Below are 15,370 nucleotides of genomic sequence, written 5' to 3' on the forward strand. Positions count from 1 at the left end.
CAGCCCTAACTGGAATCTGTCCTGTACCTCTATGCCTCCCCCCCGCCACTCCCAACCCCCTGGGTTCAGAGGTCACTGCAGAAGAGGGAGCAGAAAGAATACAAGAGTCATAGGCACTGGATGACCACAAGGAAACAGGATCTTCTGGACACAGCAGGGCAGCTGCCCATATGAGATCACAGTGACTGCAACATCACTCACAGCCTGTCTAAGTCCAAGTCAGATCAGATCTCAGCATGGAGATGAGAATTAGGCACTGCATCCTACCTCTAGTCTATCGAGAGCTGTTGTCTGCTGGAAGAGGGAAGAGTGGTTTCCTACGAGAGTCTAACGCCTGTAAGTTCACCACATTCCAGCGGAAGACCTGATATCCAAGAATATACATCAGTACAAACTGATCTTGATGGGTTTACAAAAATGAACAAAACACACAAAGTTGGATGAGTTGGGGAGGGGAAGGGACTACAAACAAAACACATTGTATAAAACATTCAACAAAATAATAAAAAATTTTGTTTAAAAGGAGGGCAGGATGTTAGAGGGAGTGGGAAGATGGGAGGTGGATCCGGGAGGGGTTAGAGGGATGAGAAAGGGTGAATAGGGGGTTGGGGATTTAGCTCAGTGGTAGAGCGCTTGCCTAGGAAGCACAAGGCCCTGGGTTCGGTCCCCAGCTCTGAAAAAAAAAAAAAGAAAGAAAAAGGAAGAAAGGGTGAATAGGTTCAAAATACATTGCACAAATGTATGAAATTCTTAAAGAATTAATAAATATGCAGTAATAAAAAACTGTGCTGGATAAACTAAAATGGGAATCTTACCCTTCACCATATGCAGAATCAATTCAAATTGATCAAAGACCACCACAAACTGAAAATATCCAAGGGAAATGCAAAGGGAGAACTTCAAAATCCAGGTCTAGGCATTGACTTTCTGAAAGGAACTCCAGTAGCTCCGAAAAAAAAAATCAGCAAGACTTGACACATGAAATTAAAAGATTTGTGCAGATCAAAGGGGACAATTAATATATTGACAAGACAGACTGTGGAATGGGAAAAAAAATCTTTGCCACCTATTCATCTAAATTAGTATCTAAAAGCTAACTAATCTAGTGGTGTAAATAGTATCACCATGTAGGGGATTAGTAGCTAAAATATACAAAGAACTGCAGGACCAGTGAGATGTCCCAGGTAACAGTGCTTTCTTGTCACACCTGATAACCCGAGTTCTGTCTGTGGGTGACATGAATGTCCATATGTTAAAAGGAGAGGACCTTTTGTGTGTATTTATGTATGTGTGTATGTGTGCGTATGTATGTATGTGTGTATGTATATATGTATATATGTATGTATATATATGTATGCAATTTGAAGTATGTAATTTCATCAGGCTCTATGGAAACTAGTCTGGGGGATTCCTGGGATTAAAAGCAGAACTACAATATGACTCATCTATTATACTTGTGGGTATATAGACCTAAGGGACCAAGTCACTGTTCAATAGAGATCCATGTATAACCCATGCTTGTTTGTCTACTTAAAACTCACTTTGTATTCTTTGAAAGTTTCATCCATTTTAGTCCTTTTCATCCCTTAGCATCCTCTCTTCCTGCCTCTCCCCTTCATTAAAACCTTTCCTCTCATTGAGCCCTCTCGTAGTTTAAATGCTTTTTGTTGTGTGTGAACTACCACATTTAGAGTTTCTCCCTTGAACATGGAAAGGAGGTGAATTGATGAAACATGGGGCACCTTATCAATGGCCATAGCACCGAAGAAAGTGGTACTCTTTCCCCTAGATACCACTAACTGTTGAAGGTTTCCTCAAACAGAGTCATCAAATGGGTACGCGTGTTCAAATGACAGAGACTATGGGGCACCATTCAAACTACTACAGCGAATTTAGGTCAGACAGATTTTACATACATGTGCATGAGTGCATGAACACACACATACATATGCATAAACACACACACACATGCTACATTTGGAGGTTCTTTTTATTCCAGATATATGTCACATATATTAAAAATAAAAAAGACTGATGAACAAGGCCAATGGACCTTGCTAACTTGCTTAGTCTTCTGTGGTCCTACATCATCAAGAGATGCTCTGCTCTGAACGATCAGTGTGAAGGCACAGAGAGTGGCAAGATCACCCATGCGTTCACCTTGCTTCCAACATGGCTTTGGAGATGGTGAGCACAGACTGCTCTGTTTCGGAATTTGCTATCTCACCTGGTAGGAGAGGGAGTGGGTTTTCTTAATGCCTGTAAGCTGAGGTCCCGTTTTGTGTCATCTCATAGTGTTCCCCCCAAATGCTGTACGGTGCTCGTGCTACATTGACTGTTCTCAGATCTGATGCAAGAGCTCACAAGTTCTGCATACCATGTCTGCCTCCTTAGTGAAAGCGTGAGTCTTCAGTTCCCAGAACTCCTCGGTAGATTGGGAGGATCTTCATCAGTGAACCAAGAACGCACATCTGATCCAGTGGGGGGAGAAAGTTGAGCCTTCTTTCACCTGAAAAAAGAACAAGATAGGAGCACAAGGGGAAGCAGGGAGTACGTGACTGAGGAGAGATGAGCTAGGTAGCTCCTTTTGGAGTTTCTGTGGAAAAGGACACATGCGTTTGTTCTTTCAGTTTTTTCCTGTCCCTACTGTCGGCGCCAGCACCGACACAGTACCGAGAATCGGGCGAAAGCCTACAGGATGAAAAACACACACACACACACACACACACACACACACACACACACACACACACACAGAGGTTATCATGTCAAGCCAGGAGAGGAAGAGAGGAAGAGAGGAAGAGAGGAAGAGAGAGAGAGAGAGAGAGAGAGAGAGAGAGAGAGAGAGAGAGAGAGAAAGAGCGGAAGGAAGAGTGAGAGTGAGGAAGAAGAGTGAGAGACTCCTGTAGCTTTATTCACCACTTATATACCCAAGTCTCCAGGTAGAAAATAACTGGGAAGCACAGTGGGAAACCCTGGCTTATGACTTCTCGACTAAGAGACCTGAATTAATTAGGGAGAAATCCCAGAAGACCAGCCTAAATCTCCAGGATAAAGGCTGAGGAAGCAAAAGGCAGAAGTAAATTGCCCACCACCCAGGTGTGGTCCAGGTGTGTCGGTGCCACATGCATCAGCCGGGCTCAGCAGAGGTCATGCAGTGGAGACACTGGGTGTTTACTACTTGGTCTTTTCTTCCTGTGCCGTAAATACATGGGAGAGGATCTTAGGAGTATGTGTGGCCAAGAGTCACATAGCCACTTTGAGCTATCCAGGCCCAAATCCAATATGGCTCACTACACCCTACCCTGTGGTCTCCCTATTAAGTGGCACTCACTGCCTCTTTGGGCAGGGTGGCAGGGAGGTTTGGAAGAAGGTAGATTCCAGTTCTTGAACTGATTCAAAACCAGGAGCTGATAACAAGAAAAAGCGTGGACGGTTAAGATGGTTCACAGTCATCCACTTTTCTCATTCCTCAGCACCTGATTGCTCAGGAGTAAGAGAGAAGGCTGACCATGGGAGGAGCGACACCTAGACCAAAGAAGACCTGACAGGTATCCCTTCTGCCTGGCCCCACTGAGAGACCAGGTGTACAGGACAGTGTGCTCCACAGACTTGGAGGCTGGAGGAGAGAAGTACAACGTTTATTTGGATTAGAAATGAACCAAAGAGCAAGCACAGGCTGGACCTAGACCTCCTGCACTCATGGAGCAGACGAGCAGCTTGGTCTTCCCAAACAACTGGAGCAGGGCTATCCCTGAGCCTGTGGCCTGCCCGCCTCCCTGTGGATCCTGTACTGCTAAATGGACAGCCTTGTCTGGCCTCAGTGGGAGAGTGTGTCTAGTTCCACAGCAACCGGATACACAGTGTATGTGGGGGGTTGACACCCAGAGGGGGCCTTCGCCTTCTAAGGGGAATGGGGGAAGGACTTACGGGAGCGGGTACTGGGAGGGGAGGAAGGACAGATATTGGGTTGTAAAGTGAATAAATAAATTTAATAATAAAATAAAGGTTTACATCACAGTTGTGTAAAAAAAAACCCAACAAAGCATGAAAATCAATATCACTGTCTACATTTTTACAACCGAACAAACACATTCAAAGAAATTAAGCTGCTTATGAAAGAAAAACATTTTGAGTATCAGATTGGCAGCTCTTTTAAGTCAGAGAAAATCTATGGAAACTGGTGAGGCACTGCACCTGGAGTATCGCTTGCACATAATTAAAAGGATTCATTGGGCGTGCACGGTTTTCATCCTTAGTGGATTCCTTCAGCTGAAGTGCTACCACCATGGTCTAGTGTTGTAAGGTTTTATCATTCTTAAGAGAGCTCCCATGCCCCTTTGCTACCAACCATTCCCTAAACCATCCCAGGCAACTTTGCCTCTGCTTTCTCGCCCAGGGATTTGTGCTTTAATGGAGTTACGTGCCAACAGAAGGAGTTCGAAAGCTTGGCTTTTTAAACAGCTTGTGTGGAATTTCTGCTGTGTTTTCTTCATACAGTTCCAGAAAATTCCCAGTGATGCCTGAGCTTTGTTGGAATATTTCTTTTTTTAAAAAATTTTAATCTTTTTTAAAAATTTTATTCTCTTGAATATTTTATGTATTTACATTTCAAATGTTATCTCCTTTCTCCTCTCTCCCATACTCCCTCCCCTGCCCCCCTGCTTCTGTGAGGATGCTCCCACTCCCATCCACCCACTCCCACCTCAATGCCCTGTTATTCCCCTACATTGTGGAAATGAGCCTTCACAGGACCAAGGGCTTTTCCTCCTACTGATGCCGGACAATGTCATCCTCTGCTACATATGCAGTTGGAGCCATGGGTCCCTCCATGTGTACTCATTGGTTGGTGGATAAGTCCCTCCCTGGGAGCTCTGGTGGGGTCTGGTTGGTTGATTTTGTTGTTCTTCCTATGGTGTTGCAAACCCTTCAGCTCCTTCGGTCTTTTCTTTAACTCCTCCACTGGAGTCCCCTTGTTCAGTCCAATGGTTAGCTACAAGCATCTTCATCTGTATCAGTAGGGTTCTGTCAGAAACTCTAAGGGGACAGCCATATCTAGCTCCTGTCAGCAAGCACTTCTTGGCATCAGCAATAGTGACTATGTTTGGTGGCTGCATATGGGATGGATCCCCAGGTACGGCAGTCTCTGGATGAACTTTTCTTCAGTCCCTGTTCCACTCTTTGTCCTGGTTTTTCCTCCCATGAGTATTTTGTTCTCCCTTAGGAATCAAGCATCCATGTTTTGATCTTCCTTCTTCTTTTGCTTCATATGATCTGTAAATTTTTCTTAGGTATTTCAAACTTTTGGGCTAATATCCACTTATCAGTGAGTGCATACCATGCATGTTCTTTTGTGACTCAGGATATTTTCTAGTTCTATCCATTTGCCTAAAAAATTCATGAAGTCATTGTTTTTAATAGTTGAGTAGTACTCCATTGTGTAAATGGACCACATTTTCTGTGTCCATTCTTCTGTTGAAGGACATCTGGGTTCTTTCCAGCTTCTGGCTATTATAAATAAGGCTGCTATGAACATAGTGGAGCACGTGTCCTTGTTGTATGTGGGAGTATCTTTTGGGTATATGCCCAGGAGTGGTATCGCTGGGTCCTCAGGTAGTACTATGTCCAATTTTTTTTTTTATTAACTTGAGTATTTCTTATATACATTTCGAGTGTTATTCCCTTTCCCGGTTTCCGGGCAAACATCCCCCTAATCCCTCCCCCTCCCCTTCTTTATGGGTCTTCCCCTCCCCATCCTCCCCCCATTGCCACCCTCCCCCCAACAATCTAGTTCACAGGGGGTTCAGTCTTAGCAGGACCCAGGGCTACCCCTTCCACTGGTGCTCTTACTAGGATATTCATTGCTACCTATGAGGTCAGAGTCCAGGGTCAGTCCATGTATAGTCTTTAGGTAGTGGCTTAGTCCCTGGAAGCTCTGGTTGCTTGGCATTGTTGTACATATGGGGTCTTGAGCCCCTTCAAGCTCTTCCAGTTCTTTCTCTGATTCCTTCAACGGGGGTCCTATTCTCAGTTCAGTGGTTGCTGCTGGCATTCTCTGTATTTGCTGTATTCTGGCTGTGTCTCTCAGGAGCGATCTACATCCGGCTCCTGTCGGCCTGCACTTCTTTGATTCATCCATCTTGTCTAATTGGATGGCTGTATATGCATGGGCCACATGTGGGGCAGGCTCAGAATGGGTGTTCCTTCTGTGTCTGTTTTAATCTTTGCCTCTCTATTCCCTGCCAAGGGTATTCTTGTTCCCCTTTTAAAGGAGTGAAGCATTCACATTTTGATCATCCGTCTTGAGTTTCATTTGTTCTAGGCATCTAGGGTAATTCAAGCATTTGGGCTAATAGCCACTTATCAATGAGTGCATACCATGTGTGTTTTTCTGTGATTGGGTTAGCTCACTCAGGATGATATTTTCCAGTTCCAACCATTTGCCTACGAATTTCATAAAGTCATTGTTTTTGATAGCTGAGTAATATTCCATTGTGTAGATGTACCACATTTTCTGTATCCATTCCTCTGTTGAAGGGCATCTGGGTTCTTTCCAGCTTCTGGCTATTATAAATAAGGCTGCAATGAACATAGTGGAGCATGTGTCTTTTTTATATGTTGGGGCATCTTTTGGGTATATGCCCAAGAGAGGTATAGCTGGATCCTCAGGCAGTTTAATGTCCAATTTTCTGAGGAACCCCCAGACTGATTTCCAGGATGGTTTTACCAGTCTGCAATCCCAACAACAATGGAGGAGTGTTCCTCTTTCTCCGCATCCTCGCCAGCATCTGCTGTCACCTGAGTTTTTGATCTTAGCCATTCTCATCTTTGCATTTCCCTGATGACTAAGGATGTTGAACATTTCTTTTTTTTTTTTTTTTCAGAGCTGAGGACTGAACCCAGGGCCTTGCGCTTGCTGGGCAAGTGCTCTACCACTGAGCTAAATCCCCAACCCCTGAACAGTTCTTTAGGTGCTTCTCAGCCATTCAATATTCCTCAGTTGAGAATTCTTTGTTTAGCTCTGTACCCCATTTTTAAATAGGATTATTTGATTCTCTGGGGTTTAACTTCTTGAGTTCTTTGTATATACATATTAGATATTAACCCTCTACTGGATGTAGGATTGGTAAAGACCTTTTCCAATCTTTTGGTTGTTGTTTTGTCCTATTGACAGTGTCCTTTGCCTTACAGAAGCTTTGCAATTTTATGAGGTTCTATTTGTCGATTCTTGATCTTAGAGCATAAGCCATTGGTGTTTTGTTCAGGAAAATTTCCCGTGTCTGTGTGTTCCAGGCTCTTCCCCACTTTCTCTTCTATTAGTTTCAGTGTATCTGGTTTTATGTGGAGGTCTTTAATCCTCTTGGACTTGAGCTTTGAACAAGGAGATAAGAATGGGTCAATTTGTATTCTTCTACATGCTGAATTTGTATTCTTCAACATGATGTTGTCTTTTTTTCCATTGGATAGAGTGGGCAGCCTTGTCTAGTCCCTGATTTTAGTGGGATTGCTTCAAGTTTCTCTTCATTTAGTTTGATGTTGGCTACTGGTTTGCTGTATATTGCTTTTACTATGTTTAGGTATGGGCCTTCAATTCCTATTCTTTCCAAGACATTTATTATGAAGGGGTGTTGAATTTTGTCAAATGCTTTCTCATAATGAAATGATCATGTGTTTTGTTTTTTTTGAGTTTGTTTATATAGTAAATTATTTTGATGAATTTACATATATTGAACCAGCTTTGTATCCCTGGGATGAAGCCTACTTGATCATGGTGAATGGTCATTTTGATGTGTTCTTGGATTAGGTTTCCCAGAATTTTATTGAGCATTTTTGTACTGATATTCATAAGGGAAAGTGGTCTGAAATTCTCTTTATTTGTAGGGTCTTTGTTTAGTTTAGGTATAAGAATACTTGTGGCTTCAAAGAATGAATTGGGTAGTGTTCCTTCTGTTTCTATTTGTGGAATAGTTTGGACAGTATTGATATTATTGACAGTATTGATAGTATTATCTTCTTTAACGGTCTGATAGAATTCTGCACTAAACCCATCTGCTCCTGGCCTTGTTTTTTTTTTTTTTTTGGTTGGGAGATTTTTAATAACTGGTTCTATTTCTTTAGGGGTTATGGGACTGTTTAGATAGTTTGTCTGATCCTGAGTTTAATTTTTATCTGTCTAGAGAATTGTCCATTTCTTCCAGATTTCCCTATTTTGTTGAGTCTAGGCCTTGTAGTAGGATCCAATAATTTTTTGAATATCCTCAGTTTCTGTTCTTATGTCTCCCTTTTCTTTTCTGATTTTGTAAATTTGGATACTCTCTCTGTGCCCTCTGGTTAGTCTGTCGAAGGGTTCATTTATCTTGATGATTTTCTCAAAACCGGCTCTTGGTTTTGTTGATTCTTTATGTTGCTCTTTTTGTTTCTACTCGATTGATTTCAGCCCTGCATTTGATTATTTCCTGCCTTCTACTCCTCTTGAGTGAATTTGCTTCTTTCTGTTCTAGGTCTTTCAGGTGTGCTGTCAAGCTGCTAGTGTATGCTCTCCTCAGTTTCCTTTTGCAAGCACTCAGAGCTATGAGTTTTTCTCTTAGCACTGCTTTCTTTGTATTTTATAAGTTTGGGTATGCCGTGCCTTCATTTTCACTTCATTTCAATTCCAAAAGGTCTTTAATTTCTTTATTTCTTCCTTGAACAAGTTGTCATTAAGTAGATCATTGTTCAGCTTCCATGGGTATGCGGACTTTTTGTTTTTGAAGACTAGCCTTAGTCCGTGATGATCTGATAGGATGTATAGGATTATTTCAATCTTCTTGTATTTATTGAGGCCTGTTTTGTGTCATTTATATGGTCAATTTTGCAGAAGGTACCATGAGGTGCTGAGAAGAAGGTATATTCTTTTGTCTTAGGATGAACTGTTCTATAGATGTCTTTTAAATCCATTTGGCTTATAAGTTCTGTTAGTTTCTGTTTCTGTTTAGTTTCTGTTTCCATGATCTACCCATTGATGAGAGTGGTGTCTTGACGCCTCCCCCTATTATTGTATGTGGTGCAATGTGTGCTTTGAGCTTTAGTAAAGTTTCTTTTATGAATGTCGGTGCCCTTGCATTTGGAGCAGAGATGTTCAGGTTTTTCCTTTGATGAGTATGAAGTATCTTTCCTTATCTTTTTTTTTGATAACTTTTGGTTGAAAGTCGAATTTATTTGATATTGGAATGGCTACTGCAGCTTTTTTCTTGGGACCATTTGCTTGGGAAAAATTTTTCCCAGCCTTTTTACTCTTAGTGTCTGTCTTTGTCACTGAGGTGCATTTCTTCTATGCAGCAAAAATGCTGAGTACAGTTTACATATCCAGTCTGTTAGTCTCTGTCTTTTTATTGGGGAAATGAGTCCATTGATGTTGAGAGATATTAAGGAGTAGTGATTGTTTCCTGTTATTTTTGTCGTTAGAGGTAGAATTATGTTTGTGTGGCTATCTTCTTTTGGGTTTGTTGCAGGAAGATTACTTTCTTGCTTTTTTTAGGCTGTAGTTTCCCTCCTTCTGTTTGAGTTTTCCATCTATCATCCTTTGTAGGGCTGGATTTGTGGAAAGATATTGTGTAAATTTGTTTTTGTCATGGAATATCTTGGTTTCTCCATCTGTGGATATAGTAGCCTGGGTTGGCATTTGTGTTCTCTTAGGGTCTGTATGACATCTGTCCCAGATCTTCTGGCTTTCATAGTCTTTGTTGAGAAGTCTGGTGTAATTCTGATAGGTCTGCCTTTATATGTTACTTGACCTTTTCCCCTGTTGCTGTAAAATTAAAATAAAATTCTGTCTTTTATCCCGCACTAGATCAGGCACCATAGTGCCCCAAATTAGCTGGTAGATATCTTCATCTCAGTCAGCAAAGTGTCTCACCCACTTTGCTCTATCCCATATGACACTGCCAATGGCTACTCTCTGAGGCTAGCAACAATATCTCTACCTATCTAGTTCCCAAGGCAGGATGTCACCATGACAGACATACACATCCCAATTTTGTGGTGGGCTAGCATGTCTAGCCACCACATACTCTCTTGAACTTAAATTGCCACACGAAAAAACACACAACACAATAACCTCTGATCCAATTGAGAATATATAATTTGTTCATCTAGACATACAAAGCCCCGTACACATCCATCCCTTAAGAATATTCATAACCTGTAAATGTGCAGAGAAGAATCTTAACATCTGCCTCCATGTTCTCTCCTCTGCCTCTCTCTCCTCAGTCCAGTCTCCTCCCTCTCTAAAACTTTTCTCCTGCCCATCCTTCCTTCTTGTCTAATGACAGGCCTCATTGTATCCTGTACTTGCCTTCATATGTATAATGACATCATCCTACATTCCCCTTACTGCTCTTAATATTCTTTCCTTGTTTTGTGTATTTGGTGTTTTGACTACATGTGACAGGAGGAATTTCTTTTCTGGTCCAATCTGTTTGGAGTTCTGTAGGTTTCTTGTATGCTTATAGGCATCTCTTTCTTTAGGTTAAGAAAGTTTTCTTCCATAATTTTGTTGAAGATATTTACTGGCCCTTCAATTTGGGAATCTTTGTTCTTTTCTATACTTATTATTCTTTGGTTTGGTCTTTTTATTGTGTCCTGGATTTCTTGGATGTTTTGGTTAGGACCTTTTTGCTTTTTGTACTTTCTATGCCTACTGTGTCAATATTTTCTATGGTATCTTCTGCCCCCGAGATTCTTCAATCTCTTGTATTCTGTTGGTGATGCTTGCATCTATGACTCCTTTTTTTTCTTTCTTCTTTTTTCTTTTTTTCGGAGCTGGGGACCGAACACAGGGCCTTGCGCTTGCTAGGCAAGCGCTCTACCACTGAGCTAAATCCCCAACCCCGGCATCTATGACTCCTTATCTCTTTCCTAGGTATTCTATCTCCAGGGTTGTCTCCCTTTGTGATTTTTTAAATTGTTTCTATTTCCATTTTTAGATCCTGGATGATTTTGTTCAATTCCTTCACCTGTTTACCTGTGTTGTCCTGTATTTCTTTAAGGGAGTTATTTATGTCCTTCTTAAAGTCCTCCATCATCGTCATGAGATGTGATTTTAAATCCAAATCTTGCTTATCTGGTGCGTTGGGATATCCAGTATTTGCTGTGGTGGTAGAACTGGGTTCTGATGATGCCAAGTAGTCTTGGTTTGGTTGCTTAGGTTCTCATGCTTGCCTCTCTTGCCATCTGATTATCTCTGATGTTAGTTGGTCTTACTGTCTCTGACTGGAGCTTGTCCCTCCTGTGGGCCTATGAGCCTTTGATCTTAGGAGTGACAGGGATCCTGGGGGATCAGCTCTCTCAGGGTAAGTTTTGGGTTGGAAAGCTGTGGGACAACTCCAGCTTTGGGTGCAGATGGAGATCAGAAGGGTCCTGTCCTAGGCTGTCCTGTTTCTTTTGTGCCCCATGTGCTTCCGGTGTGTCTCCCCTTGGACAGTCTATGGAGGGAAAGTGGTGTTCCACTTGTGGGCTGTGGGCTTAGGAGGGAGAGCGCTTCTGGTAGACCAGTTCTCTGCTGGCAGATTTTGTGTCCAAGGGCTGTGGAACAGCCTCAGCTTTGGGCGCAGATGGAGACCAGAAGTGGGAATATTTCAATTATTAATTATTTCTTACTATTGGCATACTCATATTTTCTATTTATTCTTGAGAATTTTTTTTGTAACTTTCCCCCAGAACATACAATTGTCTAATTGGTTGACAGAAAATTGTTCATAATAGTCTCTTACAACTAAAAACATCTGGAAGCCTGCTGTGGTATCATAGGTGCCATATATTCATAATCTCATTACCCAGGAAGCTGATGCAAGAGAACTTCTATAACTTAGAGGTCAACCTAGGATACAGAATAAGACCCTGTTTTAACTACTTCCCTTTCCCCCAGACTTGAAGAGCCAGAAATGATACCTAAAAGGAGATTATTTCTAACAATAGAAAGAATGAAAAAATAACTGATGTCCTGTCTTTCAACCTACTGATTTTGCATATGTGCACATGGGCATAAAAATGAGCTAATGAGATCAGTAATAAGAAGTTGGTTAAGAGCACTGACTGCTCTTCCAGAGATCCTGAGTTCAATTCCCAGCAACCACATGGTAGCTCTCAACCGTCTGTAATGGGATCTGATGCTTTCTTCTGGTGTGTCTGAAGACAGCTGCAGTGTACTTAAAACACATAAAATAAATAAATCTTAAAAGGAAGTTGTCCAACTTCCTCCATTGAAGGGCTAGATTAGACAGGCCACTGGGTGGGGTGGGGGCAGTGTAGCAATTGTGTTAGGTTTTGAAGGATGAGTTGGATATAAATATGGTTGGAAGGTGTTTTGCGATTGAGAAGGAACGAAGAACAAAGACACACACTGACATTGTGAGCAATGGAACAAAGGAGACAAAGCTGTGCTGTGTTGGTTTGTTGAGGTTTTATATGAATCGGAGTCCTCATCTGGCTGGTAGCTGGGGATGGGGTGGGGAGGCGAATGTTGGAAGAGGAGATGGAAAAGCACACAGGAAGAGTTGATTGTTGGGATGGGAGCCAGAGTCCAATTTTACACATGTGGAGTTTGAGATGCCTGTTAAACTCTCTGGGTAAATTTACTGTTAGTTAGTTTTGTTGTTGTTGTTTGAATTTTGAGACAGAGTTTCACTGTGAAGTCCTGGCTAGCCTGGAACTCACTGTGTAGGCTGTCTTTGAACTCACAGACATCCACCTGCCTCTGCCTCCCAAGTGCTGGTATTAAAGGCATGAACTCTGGAGAGAAATCAAAGAGGACATGGATGTCTGATGAGAATTTGGGAAAGGTTTTGGAGTGGAGATACATGTTTTAAATCTTGGGCAACTAACAGCCTTTAATCATTACTGAGCTGGAGAACTATAAAACAACAGAATGCAAGTAGAGAGAGGAGAACACAAGTTAATGGGAAAGGTTGGGTCTGTAATGCAGAGAATGACTGTGCTTAACAAGATAGAGAGGAAGGGAAGGTGGTTGCTTTGGTCTGGGACACTTGAATTCCAACACATGGTTGGACAGTGTGAGATGTCGATCTGGAGCTGAGGAGACAGAAAGACGAGAGGCTGGTGGGGAAGGCACATTATGAACTTCTCAGCTGGGCAAGCAACAAGTGCCAAGGCTCTGATGAAAGTTGCAGTGGGAGAGTTGTTGTCCAGTGTGGTTTGGTAGAATAAGACAGGAAGGAAGCTAATGAGCAGATACACTATGCAAACCATCAGTGGGCTCCAAGTGCTTTGCAGATGAACAAAGTACCTTCCATCAACACGAAGGGAATTCTCTGTTGTCACAGTGGGTGGTGGCACCAGACACAAATGCAGTGTTGCTTGGTCTAAAGCCCACTCTCTTTCTTTAATAGCACAGAGTCTGAATGATTCCATCCCAATCTCTTTTGTGAGACAAGACTAGATTATGTAGGCCAGGTTACGTATCCCAGGTTGACCCGAAACATAGTATTTCTATGTCAGCCTCAGAAATGCTGAGATTATAAGGATGCATGACCATGTCTGCTTCATCATTTTTTTTTAAAGAGGTCAATCAATCAGGTTGTCGCACGCCTAATGTCCCGCCAGTAAGAATGACGCTCGGCAACAGGATTCTTCTTCGAGCAAGCCTTTACTGTGTTACAGCTCTTCTTAGTGTTACAGCTCTTCTCAGTGTTACAGCTCTTCTTAGTGTTACAGCTCTCTTGAACAGTGACTTCGAGCAGCAAAGTCGCTCAACTTATATACACAACAGTAAGCTAATTATCTCTCAGGGATTGGTGGGGCATGGATCACCCCACTACTTGTCCTCCAGGGATTGGCGGAGAATGAATCACCTCATTAGCATATTAACGGTCAACTGACACCTGGTGCATAAACCGCACATGTGCAGTACCGCTGTTCACCACTAGGGGGGAGCCCTAGCAAGGGGACAAGCCTGCACATGCGCAGTAAGTCGTTTATATCCAGACAAGGCTGGATGTCGGCGCCATCTTTGTTTCGCCGCGCCGCTCTCTACATCAGGTCACATATTTAGTTGGCTCAGGAGGTGGTTCTCAGGCCTTGTTATCTGATTATCTGACGTTCCACCCACCAGAACAGAGTAACAACAAAACCTTAGCAAAAAATCCCTAAGCTAATCCGTGACACCTGTGTCCCGCCCTGCTCCTCATAGGCAGTAAAGAGAAGTAAAAAGGGATGTCTTAGTTAGGGTGTCTCTTTTTCATGTTTGTTTTTTGAGACTGAGACGGAATTTCTTTTTGTAGCCTCGGTTGTCCTGGAACTCATTCTGTACACTATGTTGGCCCCAGACTCTCAGAGATCTGCCTGCCTTTGCCTCCTGAGTGCTGGGACTACAGGTGTATGTGTCACCACTTCCCGACACAGTTAGGGTTTCTATTGCTATGATGAAAACCCATGACCGAAAGCACACTGGGAAGGAAAGAATTCATTTGTCTCATGCTTCCACATTGCTCTTCATCATCAATGGAAGTCAGGACAGGAACCCAAACAGGGTAGAAACCTGGAGGTAGGAACTTATGCAGAGGCCATGGAGGCGTGCTGCTTACTGGCTTGCTCCTCATGGCTTGCTCTACCTGCCTTCTTACAGAATGAAGGACTACCAGCTCAGGGATCCCTCCACCCATAATAGCCTGATCACTAACTAATAAAATGCCTTACAGATGGATCTTATGGAGGCATTTCTTTATTGAAGTTCCCTCCCCTCAGATAACCCTCTGTGCTATCTTGTGTCAAGATCAAATAAGTCTGGCTAGCACAAAGGATTTCTAGGCTTTTGCTAAATCAGTGTTTCCTCAATTGTGGATTAGAGGCTAAATAGTCTGCAGCTGTTTTAAGTTCCCAAAGAATGCAGTCAACTTGGTACTGTACCTGTCAACACATCTGTGAACGTTACCAACACTTCTAGTCTTATCTATGTTGGGAATGTATTTATGATTGAGTTATTAGTGGCTGAACACAGATAATGGCTTACCATACTGTTGTTGCTTTAAGACATTGGTACTGCTATGGTGGTTTAAGCTCACCTTTCTCAGCTTTGCAAGGTCCTCCCTCAAAAGCCACTTGCCAGGATCTTCCATGAACTCTGCACATCTATTCATACCCACAGTTAGAAACCCCAGCTGCGAGCTCCCAACACTCCGTGACTCTTCAGTGAGTGAGTTAGGAACTAGCATCTTTATTAACAATCTAACAGAGCACTCAAGAGCCATTAGGGTGCAGAGTTGAATAGCATTCATACACTTCGAGAGAAATGCACTTCAGTCTGAAATATTCATTTGGGAGTTTTTCTTTAAAATTCACCACAAGTGGTCTCAATTTTGCTTGGCCGACCTAATCA

General features: G+C 42.5%; 1 long non-coding RNA gene across 1 annotated transcript in view; it reads right to left on the reverse strand.

Moving 5' to 3' along the window:
* Window positions 1-1,972: 1,972 nt before the first annotated feature.
* Window positions 1,973-15,370, reverse strand: part of LOC102548181 (uncharacterized) — a 31,566-nt gene continuing 18,168 nt past the window's right edge. The window contains exons 3-4 of the long non-coding RNA XR_015635484.1: window positions 2,378-2,509; window positions 1,973-2,227 (exon numbers count right to left, since the gene is read on the reverse strand). This is a non-coding gene — a long non-coding RNA (uncharacterized LOC102548181). The remainder of the gene's footprint in view (window positions 2,228-2,377; window positions 2,510-15,370) is intronic.

The sequence above is a fragment of the Rattus norvegicus genome, chromosome 13 (genome assembly GCF_021556685.1).
Source record: "Rattus norvegicus strain SHRSP/BbbUtx chromosome 13, alternate assembly SHRSP_T2T, whole genome shotgun sequence".
NCBI lineage: Eukaryota > Metazoa > Chordata > Mammalia > Rodentia > Muridae > Rattus > Rattus norvegicus.